This window comes from Cibotium barometz, chromosome 29, assembly GCF_041138505.1.
Source record: "Cibotium barometz isolate CiBa-2024 chromosome 29, ASM4113850v1, whole genome shotgun sequence".
Classification (NCBI taxonomy): Eukaryota; Viridiplantae; Streptophyta; class Polypodiopsida; order Cyatheales; family Cibotiaceae; genus Cibotium; species Cibotium barometz.
In genome coordinates, this window is record NC_141074.1 from 14,312,565 (window position 1) to 14,328,887 (window position 16,323).

The following is a 16,323-nucleotide window of genomic DNA, read 5'->3' on the forward strand; positions in this document are numbered from 1 at the left end:
AAAAATGTCACTTGGTATTTAGTAGATTTGCCTTATGGTAAAAAGGCCATTGGTACAAAGTGGGTTTATAACCTTAAGCATAAAGCTAATGGTAGCATTGACAAGACAACTTTTTGTAAAGGGTTATGCTCAAGAGAAGGGCATAGATTATGATGAGATCTTTGCCCTCGTGTCTAATATGGCTACAATCTAGGGTATTATTGCATTGATAGTGCATCATGGATGGAATGTACATCAGTTAAATATCAAGATCGTCTTCTTGAATGGTGATTTATATGAGGATGTTTATATATCTTAGTCTCATGATTTTGTTTAATAGGGGCATGAGTTCTAAAGTATGCGGGTCAAGAAAATTCTTTATATAGCTAAAGGCTCCCAGAGTATGTGCGAGAAGATAAATGCATACTTGATTGTAAATGGTTTTTGCAACAATCCATCTGAGAGTACCCTCTATATAAAGAGGAGTGACAGTTATTTATTGATCATCATTTTATAAATTGATAATGTGCTACTCATAGCCCTAATGAGGAGAAGATTTTAGCCTTTAAGGTTGAATTACATATGTCTTTTGAGATGACAAATTGGGGTCATTTTGTATGGGAATGGTCACCGAGCAAGCTTGGTGGAGGGAGATTTTCTTGGCTTCCCTCTCTCTCTACTTGAAAAACATCTCTCTAACTATTGCCACCACCATTTTCGCCCACCACCGCCCAGCCCACACCACCCTCTCTCTCCTTCTCCCACCCTCTTCCCTCCACCATTTTCGCCCACCACCGCCCAGCCCACACCACCCTCTTCCCTCCCCACTCTCTCTTCCCTCCCTCACTCGCTCTGGGAGATCCTCCTCTCTCCTCCACCATTCCTCTCTCTCTCTCTCTCCCTTTCACTCTCCCACCCTCCCTCTCTCTCCACTCTCTCCCTCCCTTTCATTCTCCCATCCTCCCTCTCCCTCCTTCTCCCACCCTCTTCCCTCCCCCTTTCTCTTCCCTCCCTTTCCCTCTCCCACCCTCCCTCTCCCGCTCTCTCTATCCTTGTCTCTCTTTGCTAACACTCTCTCTCTTCTATTACCACCGTCCATTTCTCTCCCTCCCTTTCACTCTCCCACCCTCCCTCTCTATCCTTCTCTTACCTCATATCCTCCTTCCCTCTCTCGCTCTCTATATCCTCCTCTCCCTCTCTATCTTTCTCTTACCTCTTATGCCTCGTCCCTCTCGTTTTCTCTATATCCTCCTTCTTTATCTATCCATCTCTTTGCTCACTCTCTCTATCCTTCTCTTTACTCTCTCTCTATCCATCTCTTTGCTCACTCTCTTTATTCTTCTCTTTACTCTCTCGCTCTCTCTATCCTCCCCCTCTCTCTATCCTTATCTTGGCTCTCGTTCTCTCTCTCTCTCCCTATCCCTCTCTCTATCTCTCTATCCTTCTCTTTGCTAACTCTATGTATCCTTCTCTCTTCTGTATCTCTCTCTCTCTCTCCCTCTCTATCCTTCTCTTATCTCCTATCCTCTTTCCCTCTTTCGCTCTGTATATCCTCATCTCTCTCTATATCCATCGTGTTGCTCACTATGTCTATCCTTCTCTTTACTCTCTCTATCCTCCCCCCTCTCTCAAACCTTCTTTTGACTCTCTCTCTCTCTCTCTCTCTCTCTCTCTCTCTCTCTCTCTCTCTCTCTTCTCTTCTGCTAACTCTCACTCTATCCTTCTCTTGGCTCTCCTTCTCTCTCTATCCCTCTCTATCCTTCTCTTTGCTAACTCTTCAGTCCTTCTCTTTGATCACTCTCACCTCCCCCCCTCTCTCTCTCTATATATCCTTCTCTTTGCTCTCTCTCTCTCTCTCTCTCTCTCTCTCTCTCTCTCTCTCTCTCTCTCTCTCTCTCTGAGTCTCTCACTCTCTCAGTCCTTCTCTTTGCTCACTCTCGCCTCCCCCCTCTCTCTCTACCCTTGTCTTTGTTCTCTCTCTCTCTCTCTCTCTCTCTCTCTCTCTCTCTCTCTCTCTCTCTCTCTCTCTCTCTCTCTGAGTCTCTCACTCTCTCAGTCCTTCTCTTTGCTCACTCTCGCCTCCCCCCTCTCTCTCTACCCTTGTCTTTGTTCTCTCTCTCTCTCTCTCTCTCTCTCTCTCTCTCTCTCTCTCTCTCTCTCTCTCTCTCTCTCTCTCTCCATTTTCTCGAACTCCTCATTTTGTTCTTGCTTGCTCAGGAACCTCCTCAGAAGACAAGATCTCTCTCTATCTTTCCTCTCTACTCTTCTCTCTCACTCTTGTAATCCCTTTCTTTGCTCACTCTCTTTATCCTCCCTCTCTCTCTCTTCCCCCCCCCTCTCTCTCTCTCTCTCTCTCTCTCTCTCTCTCTCTCTCTCTCTCTCTCTCTCTCTCTCTCTCTCTTTGCTTACTCTCTTTATATTTCTTTCTCATTTCCCAACAAAGCTTACTTAACTCATGTTTTGTGTATAGATCCTTGAGTCTATAAACGCTTCTCTCTTATTCATCCACACAATAGAGAAAATGTCGATTCTTTATTGGTTTGTACGTATATAAACATCATTGCAAAACCCCATTATGCGTTGCTCTTGCCCTCTTTCTCTTCACACAATCATAAGATTATGACATAATCATAAACAATTGTTACAAATAAGATCATGACCCAGTCACTTGAATATTCATAAATAAATATGTTTACTGCACTACAATGAAATCTTCACCAAGACACTCTCCACTACAACCTCATCAAGGTCAATACAAACAATGTTCATGCCTTATTGTTTTGCTACCATAGCACAATCTCCACATCTAGCACAAAGCTCTACTAACACTTGTCTTTGCTTTACATGACGACTCAACAAGCTATCCCAAAAGTCATATTCACCCTTAGATCCACCTGCAAAGAAAACATCTCTCTTAATTCCACCAAAAATTGTAAGGCCCTTATTTAGGAGCACATGAAGAGTTAACTCCATACCTTGCTATGCTGTCCCATCTGGGCGTATGCCCCAATGCATCATGTTGCAAGGATCAATGATATTAGGTGAGAAAGATTGTGTATGGTTTTGTCCAACTATGCTCATGAAGGTAGCAACGGACGAGGGTGTGTATCTGCACGAGTATGAGATGATTTTTTGTAGCAAAAAGTGATGCTCAATGGAAACCTTTATGGTTAGTGTTGCTTACCTCTTGTCCAAAGGCCCTTCCAATTTGCGTTGTACATCGCACATTCACCCACCAAGGTGTCCAAGGAGAAGACAGAATGCTCGGCATGAGTTATAATGGTTGCCACTTGATACACAGTACCGATGACAATAATAGAGCCATTGTCATCTAAGATGGTCTCACAAATCTGAAGCAATGCATGCTTCTCTCTATCTATGTGGCATTAATTAGAATGACATACACAAAAAATGTAACCATGACATACACACACGTAACATATGCACAACAACACATAAGGTCTTAATGAAGGAAAAATAATCTCATCATTCACATGTGCAGAGACTCCATGGTGGGACAATGTCATTGGGGAAACCATAAACACAACCTCATGTGGGCAACCTCACTACAATACAATCACACGTTGTGTTTGTATTGACACCTTTCTTGTCTCCCACGTTGGCCTTCAACAATATATCAAAGACATGTTCTACCTCTAGTGGACACTGCTGGTTTAGAAGTGCATGACCTATCTTCAAAGGATCCCCAACACATGCCATTATCTTTGTAGAATAATATCGTGCCACACCATGTTGAGTAGAGTTATACATCAATTGTTATTACAGGATATAAAAGACACACCTTTACAATCATTTCACATATGGTCACAATTGATTATTACACCTGTTAATGCTGAGACTTCTATAACGATAGAGGAACTGGCACTTTAATGTTCGTCGGGAACACCGAGGACTATTGTCGTGGCACGTCAAGACACTCCTATAAAGCGTACATTTTGTAAGTGCATGCATCACACAAATACTTTACATTATCATTACCAAGGAGTAAAATCATACCTAGCAAATTCATTTGGATTGGAGTCAAGTCACCCATGCTAGGTGGATGAATTGGTCGCAATGGTACATTTGGTGCTTCACCTCTTGCCAAGCTTATCTGAATCCATAACTTAATCTATGTTAGTATGTAAGAAATGTAACAATAATACCAATGAACCACAAGTAAAAGAGTGCCCTGCGTGTGTTGTTGCATGACCAACTTCTTCAACTTTTGGGGTTGCCTCAATCTTGCGTGTGCTCATAAAAAATGCTTTCATCATATTCTGATGGAGAGGTATCAGAGTCATCCTCTTCTTGTAGTGACTTTCCTTTTCCCTTCATTGCATCCTTTTTTGGCACTTTTACCCCTTCATCATTATCATCCCCTTCATCTTTCATAAGACCTTTACCTTTGCCTTGAGCATGTGATTTGTCACGTAGACTTCTAGGCTTCATAATAGAATTCACCATTCGAAAAGATATAAGAAACAATATTTAAATTAAAGCGAAATATCTAATTGTATAGTTCATACCATGGTTGATTGCTTTGCTTTACAAGCCCGAGTATACATCTCCTTCTCGCTCTTGGGAAATTTGCCACTTGGAAAGTCAAGGAACAATGGGCATCTCTTGTATATCTCTGCATCCCAAAGGTCTCGAAGTTGCTGCTATGTATACATAGTGCTTTCATGTTTTGAATTGTGCCATTGTTTTAAGATTGCAGGCACATTTGCAAATAGATCCCTCCACATGGCACTTACCAATCCATCTACACATTATTACATCCGTTTAGTTTACAAATATAAGAGTACAACCAAGTAGTAAGTATACTTTATGGAATGTTAACACAACACGCTTGGTAGCCTTCACGAGACAGCAGGGTTCGAAGCTACCACATCTTGTTTCTTTATGGATCCCACCACTTCCTCGAACAACTTCCCAAAATACATTCTCTTAAGATTAACGAGGTCATCAAGGAATGTATCTGAAAAAATTACCTTTTGATATTTTTGCAAGGACGGGTTGCACTGTGCTCCAATCTCATGCCATATGACTTCTCTTTGAAGCCAATCCTTGAATAAACTTGCAATTTGCTGCATTGCCATTGAAATTGTTATTAAAACAAAATAGAGTACTTTGTAAATATCAAGAAGATAAGAAAAGTTATTATTGCATACTTTTAGGGATTTGTGAATCCTTCAGCCTCTACAAATTGCCATCAATCAAAATATCCAAAATCTATGCTTTATGGTCATTTAGCAACGAGTTAGTTGCTAAGTTGTATAGCATATCCTCTATCAAACAATCTAGTTTCTCATCCCAATTAACTTGCACTAGTCGTCTACAACATAATACCATAATTAGACCGCCGCAACATTAAAACTATAAAATGTTGTTGCCTACGAAATAGACAAAGGAAATAGTGTAGGATTTCTTACTCAAAGAAACCTTCCCCTTGTGTAGGGTTTGCAATCATCGCCAGCTGCCTTGTAGCATGCCTCCACTTCTTTCATCTTTATAAAATGCCGTTCTCCATCTCTCTTCAAACTCTTGTGCTTTGCAGACAAACTATCTACTAGGGGGTCAATATCTGGGGTGGCTACGAGGTACTCACCCTATTATTCACAAATTGTAACATTAGTGGATGATATGCAAATGTTTATCATATATTGCAAGTGTCTAAAGATTGAAGGTTTACCTGGAATACTATTTGGGAAAGTTTTGAAAGCTCATAGTTATACCAAGATAGGCAGCTCTTTTTTTTTATGTCGAGGCATGCTTGTCCATCCATTCCTTATTGTTGGGAGAGTAGAGAGAGGGAGGGTGGGAGAGTGAAAGGGAGGGAAGAGGATGGGAGAAGGAGAGAGAGGGTCGTGTGGGACAAGGAGAGAGAGAGGGAAGATGGTGGGAGAAGGAGGGTGTGCGCTTTTGCCGCACAGGTCGTAGCTGGGGACTTGCCAAACACCGTATGCGAGCCACGAATGGTTGCAAGCATACAACCAGGGAAGGAAGCTCAAACAGAATGCCAAAGGGTGTGTCACTCACCGCTCAACCGCTGCCTTGAAGGATTCCCGCGTCGCAGCCGTGAAGAAGGAACCGCCGTCGCCGCTCTACCGCCTCTCCGCCGCCGTGCCGCTACACAGTGCTCGATCGCTCTCTCACTCTCTCTCTCTCTCTCACACATGCAGGAGAAGGATACCAAAGAGATAAGGCAAGAGCACTCTTCTATTCACAACACATGAGAATGAGGATTTTAGGGTTACATTTGACTCTTATAGGTGACTTGGCCGTTTATACTTGGGCGCCCATACATGGCCGGCCGACCCTAACCCTTATCCTACTGATATCCAAGGTGCGCCTCTCATCGGCGATCACCCAATCCCTTTATCCTTAACATATGGTGCCGACAAGCCCGGCCCATGACTCAGAATATTTAAATTAATGACGTAAAATATAGTACGTCTCAATGTCCGCCATGGGTTAACATGCCCCCCTTCCTGATGTAGATTCCGTCCTCGGAAGCTATGGTATGGTAAGCTCGATAGGGTTGTTGTGGTTGACCGTCTGCAAAACAGGGAAAAGAGTGAAAGTATGCTGGAATTCAAAAGATATAAAGTGTATAAATTCAAGCATGTTAGACCACAATGGATGTTGCTATGAGAACTTAGTTTAAGGGTCACATGAATGAGCTAGTGTAGCAAATTAATAGGAGTTTAAAATTATTGAAAGTAAATCAAGAGTTAGCAAGGTGTCAAAGGTTAATCAAGATTTATAACTGACCTAAGTCAAGGAAAATAACCAAGCTTAATAAATAAACAGATGACCACACTGTGTCTACTCTAAGAACAAGTTTATACCACGAGCCTAGGGACACAAGAAACATTAGAGTTACAGGAGCCTTTTGCCTTTATTTCTTCACGCACATGACAATTTTTATACACAATGGCGACCTTCCTAAGGCAAAACTAACATCGATCCTGGTACCATGTTTAACACAAGGCATTATCCAGGAATCTATTAGGTCACTTTAGGCAAGGCTACCCCCTACCAACCAAGGCATCGGTCTGGAGTAGAATACTCCTCGCCTACCAAGTATCAATAAGGTGATAGGCCAACATTAAAGCACATCATAGACTTGTATTGCCATTTATTGTAGGCTTTTTTTTTTTAATAAAGTTTCTTTTGATCTTCGCTCCTGAACTAAAATGTGTTCTTACATCCTTTCGACAAGGGGTAAAAGCTATGTCCTAGAGGTCAACACACACACAGCCAGGTGTTCAAACATTAAGATGGTTTGACCCTAGACCTAAGACAATCGTATTCCAAGGTTAACTAAAGACGTCATGCTGCCTAGGAATATTTCCAATAAAGTTAAGCTCATTAATGATTTACACTAGCATGCAAGCAACTTCAAAAACTAAGTAGTACATTGACAATTTCCATGTGGTCATGCCTAATAGTTTATGAAATTAATTGAACAGTAAAAACGAAAGAGAGTGGGTATGGAAGAATTACACCTGGAATTGGAGATCTCCTTGATTTGACGAGACAGCTTGCAATTTGATGTAGATATATTTTGATGAACGTTGCGGCAGTCTCAGGACTTGAAAGCGAACCCACCTCAAACTTTTTAACCTGTACAATCAACTAACAAGCACTATACCTCGAGAGGCACATCAGTGTGAAAATTTCAAAACTTGTTTAAGGAATCTAAACTAGAAAAAACTTGAAAACACTAACCTACCTACAAATCACCACACTACTACTGAGGATACGGTAAGAGGATGTTGTAGAGTCCTGGCTCTAGCCCTAAGGCTAAGCCTCTATCCGCATCATCCAAACAAATAAAGTCAACCTCAGTAGTGCCATGAGTTTCATCCGTCCATTCATCATTATCAGATATTTCCTTTTCATTTTCCCATCCACATAAACTCATCAAGAATGTAACCATGCGAGGATAGTCATCTTGTGGAAAAGGAAAGCATTGGGCTATCGGGGATATTTCCTCTACGGAGTAGGGGTCAGTCATGGTCAATAGGCGAATTAGCCATTCTAATTCTTCAACATTTTCCTCTCTGGCTAGTACATCTATATGATCCCATTCAGTTTCAATAACAGGATAGCACATGTGAAATATCTGAGAAAGGTATAGATGATACCTCTCACCAAAGGTGGGAGTGGATGAAGTGTATGATGATCGGGCATCTGCCATATCTGCAAACACAGATATAGCATCAGTAAGTTTATGACAGGTCAATCTAGTTCTTGATTGTATACGGATATTTCTCTTGTTTTTGTGCTCTTGCTCTTTTTACTATTTTTTGGTTTTACTTTTCTTTGTTTTTGTTTTTGTTTTTTTTTTTAATGTATGAAGCTATATATATACATCCCCTTGAATTTGGCAATTACATGGTCAGGGGAGAAGGTTAAGGAGGATTCATTAGAATGTCGAGCGTGAGTACATGCTCCCCCTTTCCTTGGGTGGATCATATTATTTGCAATGATGTTGCAGCCTCTTGGAACCAATTTGTCCAGCGGGTCATAGGTTGTGATGTGGGCAGATAGCTTTTTATGACCCTTGTGGCCACATCCAATTGCAGAGATGGTAGTGTACGCTCCCATTGACGAATGGAGGAAATGGTTTCCGACGATACTATTACAAGGGGAGACGTAGACTCATCGGTTTTTTGTTGGGTGTTGGCAAGAGTAGGTGTAGAGCATGTAGAAACTTCTATATCAGCGTGTGCCTGGCATGAGGAGCTAGAAGCTTCATGTGGCTCCCCCCTTCCTGAGCTAGGTGGTAATGATCGATATCGTTTGGGAATCCAAACTAACTCTGGAAGAAGTGGTGTGGAGCACTCTGTTACCTTTCCCTTACCACGATCTTGAATTATTGTTGGGGTGGCAACAATTGGTTTGCAAGGTTTTACAGGTGATGTAGAGGGATTCAGCTTATGTTTAGGGACCCAAATCTGGTCATTTCCCTCATAGTACCCTTGGGCTACTAATAATTTTTTAGGGATCCATCGTGATGTTACCTTGCCCTTTTTCGGGTGGGTAGCTGCTTTCCTTTTATGAGGCTTCTTGGTGGCTGAACGAGATTGAGCAGGGGAAGTAGCTGTTAACGAAGCTTTGGGGACCCATTTGTATGTACTCTTTGGCATAGTAAGTGAAGCTTTAGGGACCACCTTGCCTGTTTCCACTCTTGGCGTTGAAGCGTTAGAGGGGTGGCCTACAATCGAAGATGGTTTTGCCACTAGACTTTGTGATTTTTCATTATCTAATATTTGAGTGGATGACTTAGGTGCGAGATTTTGAGCGGTCAGACCTAGTGTTGGTTCTTGCGTTGTGACTTGTCTGGTTGCCCAATCGATATTGCACTTGGTGGCCATCATCCATTTGCGCCCTAAGATTACAGTCCCTTCCATGGTACCAGCAGGCATAACCAAAAAGCTTTGAATTATGGTTCCCTTGTCATAAGCAACCGGAGTGTGCAGAATTCCTAAGACAGGGGTTTTCTTCTTGTTAATTCCTTGAACTTGGATAGAACTCTTGGATAAGGGTGGTTTTTCCAGTTGACACCACACGCCATATGATAGCAAATTGTGTTGAGCTCCTGTATCCAATAATGCATTATACAGCACCTCCCCGTGAGGACTCTGTAACTCAATTGGGTATCTTAGAGGTGGGTCAGATTCCAGTGCATCCTCCTCTGCTTCCTCGAAAAATACTTGCGTAATTCTCAAGTTGGCTTCTCGTTGTCTCCGAGCACGCTGTTGACGTTCTTTGGCTTCGACTCTCGCTTGAATCTTTTTAAGCTCAGCTTGTTCTTTAGCTGCCTTCTTTTGATGGATTGCATGTAACTCCTCCTGGCTCAGGGGGTCATAGTATCTTTTGAATTTACTCCCATTAAGGAATCCAATGGTTTCAACTCCGTCGAGAGTCTCCACTCTGATGGTACCTTGTGGGGTAATTTCACATACTCTATACGGTCCCTTACCAGCATATTTGAGCTTCTTCTTTTCGTTTCGCACTCCATACATCAGGACTTTATCCCCAACCTTGATGTTTTTGTCCTTTAGATGGCGATCAAACCATTTTTTCCTTCTATCCTTCTCCACAAGGGCATTGTATACAGCCAATTGTCTTTCTTCATTTAGCCGCTCAAGGATATACAGACGCTCTGCTAAGGGATTACCATCCCAACCCTCTTGAGTAGCAACACGAAGACTAGGAATGACAAATTCCCACGGCATGACTGCTTCTTGGCCATATACCATTTTGAATGGTGTGCAATTAATAGCCACTTTGTACGCAGTACGATATGCCCATAAAGCTGTCGTAAGCTTTAGATCCCAATCCGTGCGATGAGCTTCAACTGTCTTTGTCAAAACAGAGATTAAAGTCTTATTGGTACTCTCGGCTTGGCCATTCGCTTGCGGATAGTAAGGAGTAGATTTATGATGGGATATCATGAAATTTGTTGTGAGCTCCTTAATCACTTCATTTATAAAATGTGTACCATTGTCGCTCACAAGTTCAAAAGGACAACCGAAGCGTGTGATTATATTTTCAAAGAGGAACTTGGCTGTTGTCCTTGCATCTGCCTTACGTGTTGCTTTTGCTTCAGCCCATTTGGTCATATAGTCAGTGGCCACGATAATATAGCGAGATTGTGTGTTTCGGGCCGCTGGGCTAATTGGACCTACAAAGTCTAAACCCCACTTTTCAAATGGTTGGTTTACTTTGATTGGATGTAGGGGCATCTGATCTTTCCTCTGGGGTTTCTTGTATCATTGGCATTCATCACAACCCTTCACAAAGAGTGATGCATCTTGGAACATAGTGGGCCACCAATACCCTGATTGTAAGATCTTTCGCGCAGTTAAGTCTCCTGAAAAGTGACCACCGGCTACGCCCATATGTGCCTCTTGCAAAATGTATAGATACTCATCCTCTCGGGCACAACGCCTAAGAACGTCATCCTTTCCTCTTTTATAAAGAGTCCCTGCTATTAGGCAATAGGGTTCGCATTCTTTTATTAGCTTTCGAGCTAGATCTTTACGAAGCTCTTTGGGTGGAAAGCCATTAACCAAAAAGTTAACAATCTTCTCACTCCATTCAGGCATTGTCTCCACCATGAACAGGGAAGCGTCCGGTAAGTCATCATCAACCCCCGTAGGAGCCTCACCATTAGGTATGCGAGACAAATGATCAGCCATGACATGTTTTTTGCCAGGTCTCACAACAACAGTGAAATCAAACTCAAGAAGAATCAATAGCCATCGTGTGATTCTTCCTGTGGAGCATGGTTTGTTTACCAGATACAACAATGCTTGATGATCCACATAGAAAACAAACTTGGTGGCAAGGAGGTAATAACGAAATTTCCTTACTGCATATATCATTGCCAACCCTTCTCGCTCCGTAGTGGTGTAGTTCATCTCAGCATCGTTTAACTGGCGACTGGCAAAGCTAATGGGGTAGTCTAGCTTGTGCTCTCCAGGTTGAGTTAACACACACCCAATAGCAAAGTTTGATGCATCAATATGCACATGGAAGAGTAAATCCCAGTTAGGCATTCTCAAGATTGGAGCACTCGCCAAGGCCTTCTTTAATAGCTCATAGGCACGGTCACATTCTTCGGTCCAAATAAACTCGATGAGAAGCTTATACAATGGTCGAGCTATCTCGGCGAAGAATAGAATAAACCTTCGATAATAACCAACGTGGCCCATAAAGCGTTGGACTCCCTTGTAGTTGGTGGGTGGTGGCAATTCCAGAATGACCTTGATTTTACTCTCGTCTGTGGAAATCCCATTTTTGGACACTATATGCCCTAAGATAACTCCGTGTTTAACCCAGAATTGGCATTTGAAAGGATTCAAGGAGATGCGATATAATCTACACCTTTCAAATATTTTTCGTAAACACATCAAGTGCTCGTCCCAAGAGGAATGAACACAAAGATCATCTAAGAAAGCTTCACAGAAGTCCCTTAGATATTCCTTAAAGGCCGTGTTTATCAATCGTTGGAATGTTGCAGGTGCATTGGTCAAGCCAAAAGCCATGACGCGAAAGGAAAACACTCCAAACTCCGTGATAAATGCTGTTTTAGCTTGGTCCTCGACTGTAATTGTGATCTGATTGTAACCCGAGTACCCATCTAAAAAGCTATATGCCTCCTTGCCTGCCACTCTTTCAAGCACATGTTCAGAATATGGCAAGGGGTAATGATCCCTTGTGGTGGCTGCATTAACCTTTTTGAGATCAACGCACACTCTGAGTTTCCCATTCTTCTTTGGTACGATGACTATCGGAGAAACCCATTCTGAGTGCTCAATAGGGTATATGAATCCACATTTTACAAGCTTTTCAATTTCCTCTTGTACAATCTTTGCGTACTTAGGATTCATTGGGTAGGGACGTTGCTGGACTGGTTTAGCAGTGCTAATCATTGGAATCGTGTGTTGCACCACCGAGGGTGGAACACCCTTCATATCATGATATGTCCAAGCAAATATGTCCTTGAATTCTTTAAGAAGCTTCGTAAGTGCAGCTTCTTCCGCCTTGGTGAGGTCTTGAGCAATAAAAACTGGTTTAGACTCCTCACCCGGATCTGCTAAGTCTATCTCCTTAACTACCGCAGGGCCATCGTAGACACCGCTACTCCCATTGGTAGGCGTTCGTTGGGCTTTTGTGTAGACCACTTTACGTTCCCCTGTGGTAAATGATTTGAAATGCTCGGGTGCAGGGTGTAAGTCTACTGGTTCTTGTTGTGCTAGGATTTTTTCTTTCAATTCCGCTTCCTTTTGTTGTTGAGCCAACTCTTGGTTTTGCCGCCTTCTTTCAGTACGACTTAGTTTCGGCTTCTCTTCGATTTCTAATTGGGCGACGTCATGAGGTTGCGGAATACACCACATGACACTTTGGAGGTATTGTCCCCAATTATCCGCTATCTTCCGATGAGCGTCAATGGCTCCTACATAACTAAGCCATTCTGCAGTGGATCTTTCTTTGTTTATTGCAGTGCGTACATTAGCTCGATAGCGTTGGCGCTTATGTCTCGTTTTCTTCTTACCAAGTTTTTGATTTTTGTTTCTATCAGATTCGGACTCACTTGGTCGATCTTCACTTTCGGATGAACTGCAGGAGGCCACTGTCCTAGGCCTTGAGCACCTTGCTTCCACATTTGGGTGAATATTTGATTCATTTTTCCCATCAGGCTCAGGGTCAGTTTCTTCTTGAGATTCATACTCAGAGTTGCATTGGTCAGAGTCTTCGCTACCTTCAGTGTCGGTGGAGTTTGCCATGTTCTCGCCATCAGGAGTCAAGTGCATAACACCTATCATGTTTATTGGCACTAACGGTGGCATATCTTGCCCCTCAGGTGTTACCCAGCTTGTGCCTCTATTCCCCCATGTATCTATGGTTGCCGCTAGGTGTACCCAATCCACGTTATCCGACTCAGTCATACCCGGTAGGACATCCATATAAGGAGAATCTTTTCCATCATCAGTCTCTTTTTTGCATGTATAGCAATACCTTAATGGGGCGGAGTGAACAGTGGTATCCGATCGATTATCGATGATAACCTTGCTTCCTAAGGATGCGCACGACCATTCTCAAGATCAACTCGAATGACAGAGTCCTGGAATTGAAGATAGACATGGTTTTTTGACCAGTCATGCACCATTTGTGCTTCCCTCATGAAAGGACGTCCTAAGATCATTTGATATGACATAGGATGCTTGGAGAAATCCATTACAATGAAGGTATGTTTTACCTTGTATCCCAGGACCTTGATCTTAAGGTCCCTTAACATTCCAATAGGTTTAGCAATAGTTCCGTTTGCCATCTTAACCACTATGTTTGTGACTTCAAGGTGAGGTTTTCCCATAGATTCCCAACAGTTTTTAGTCACAATGCTCACTCCAGCACCACCATCAAGGATTCCCTTTAGAGTTAATCCCTTGGTAGTAATGGGGAGGGTTGCATTAGATTCGTCACCTTCAAAGTACTGTCCCAACTTGTTAACAGGTATTTCAACGACCGAATCTTTATCTAAGTTGGGTTGTAGATCCCAATGCTCCCCTTCATCTTGAAGCGTGTCAGGTCTATCCATATTTGCAAATTGTGGTAGCCCTGCCTTTAGTTCTCCATTGAGAAATGCTCGAAGAGCTAAGAATAGCTCAGGATCTCCGTATAATTTGGATATGATCATGGTTCTGATTTCAGAGGACATGAAATCCATTAGCTTAGACACATTCAACGGTACTTTTCGAGACATCACCCCTTGACTAGGGATTGGTGAAGATGGAATCACTTCCTCTTCGATGGGGTCAGGCATTCCCTCACTAAACATTCTTTCCAGCAAAAAGGGTGGTTGCCCACTTCCTGATGTCCTATCCTCACTTTCTTCCCGAATGATACTAGGTATAGCTAACGGTTTATGGTTCCTGTGAGGCTGAACTTGCGTAGGAAACACTGTGTCTGGAATTTTGATTTTTCTCAGGTTTGGCTCCAGTTCTCTTTGTGTTTCTTCCACCAAACCCCTTAAGTGTTGTACTTGTTCAATCTCCTCAACTGGGTTTGGGTAAGTTCCAATCTTTTTCTTGAGGGTTTTTGGCCCACGTGGCTTGTCTTGGGGAGTCTCAGTCAGTTTAGGTGGTCGAGAGGGCATTAACTGACTTGGTTGTGGGGCCGAGGAAGTTTCCTTCTGTTTCCCCTTATTTCTGTACTCGCTTGATTCTTCTTCGTTGAGCTCCCGAGTGGGTTCCTCCCTTAAGGTAGTGGCTTTGGTTCCCATGGTTTCTATTGAATCGGAATCATCTTCAGGATCATTCATATACACGGGGTCGTCTCATGTCCCTATGTTAGTCTTTGAACTAGGCTTGGAGCTCGTGGCATTAAGCGATCTCTTCCGCCGTGTTTTCTTTTTCTTTGCCTAAGCGATTGATGCGGTATCCCTCTCTTCAAGAATGTAGTTTTGATTTTGAAGCATTGATCGTGTAACTACATTCACGGGTACAATGGGTGTGGTTTCTCATGCCTGGTTGGTGACCTCAACCAAATTCAATGGCGTAATCTTGGGTGCATTAGGATTATGTGGGCATTGAGCGATCAAATGATCTATGCCACAACGATTACATGTAAGTACCGGCATTCCCGATGTGCTCCCTTGATTTGGTTGCATATGAGGAGCGATCTTCTGTAACCTATTAGGGCACTCCGCTACACGATGCGGTCCACCACAATCATAGCATTGAAGAGGTGGTCTCCTCGCCAAAGTATTAAGGTTTTGCCCTCTTGTGGCGAGAGCAACCGCTTGATATACAGGCTTGACTTGGCCGAAATGATCCTCCATGTAGTACTGGGGAATCATTTCAAACGTATCAATCCCGTATGGAGCAGTGGGGTCTATCTCCTCTTCATAATCCCCACACGCACTATGTGACTCACAACCCATCTGGTTTATTGGGGTAATCCTTGGATGTGGAGGTTGTGGTCCTAGCACTGGCGGTGGTAACGGCACAGACTGGACTACATTCGGATTCCTTGGAACTATGTGCTGTGACGGTTGCTCGACAGGTTGTGCAAGCATTAGCGCGGGTACTTGAGGTGTGTTTGACCAAGCTAGTGGTGCCTGATTTGCCAACATTCGCTTAAGTACTATGCAATCCTTAGATTGATGGCCATACTTACCACATGCATTGCAATTCCCATTGAATTTGACTCTGAATGTGGGACATTCACTCGTGCTATGTGGTCCTAAGCACACCGAACACCATTGTTGCTCTCTTCTTGGGTACATATGGCTATTCTGAGGAGCTCGATTACCCCTAAAGTATTCTTGGAGAGCCTTAGTAAGGTCGGTCACAGACATTTCAGATATCTTGGGCTCCTTGGCAATAGGTTTCACCGTCATTGGCTCGTGCCCAGATACTTGCGAACTAACGGATTTTGTTTCCGAAGATACCTTTTTACCTGCAATCATCAAGTTGTCTTCTAACTGGATTGCATTGGTAGTGACTGCTTCCCACGTTGTAAGACCTCTAATGACTAGGCCATTGTAAATGTCCTCGTGGCGCAATCCTCGGATGAATCTATCGAGGAGTTGGTTGTTATTGAAGCGTTCGTCGAGAGTGCAGCGAGAATTTAGATGCTTCAATCGACTTATGAAGTCTCTCACTGACTCCCCTTCCTCACGTTCAGCTTTTTGGAGTTGAGATGCTACTCCCCAAAGCACACCCTCACGTATGTATTCTTTCAAGAACAATCTCTTGAGAGTGGGGTAGTGAGTGCGCTCTTCAACACTTAAGGTTCGATACCAATCTTCGGCCTTCC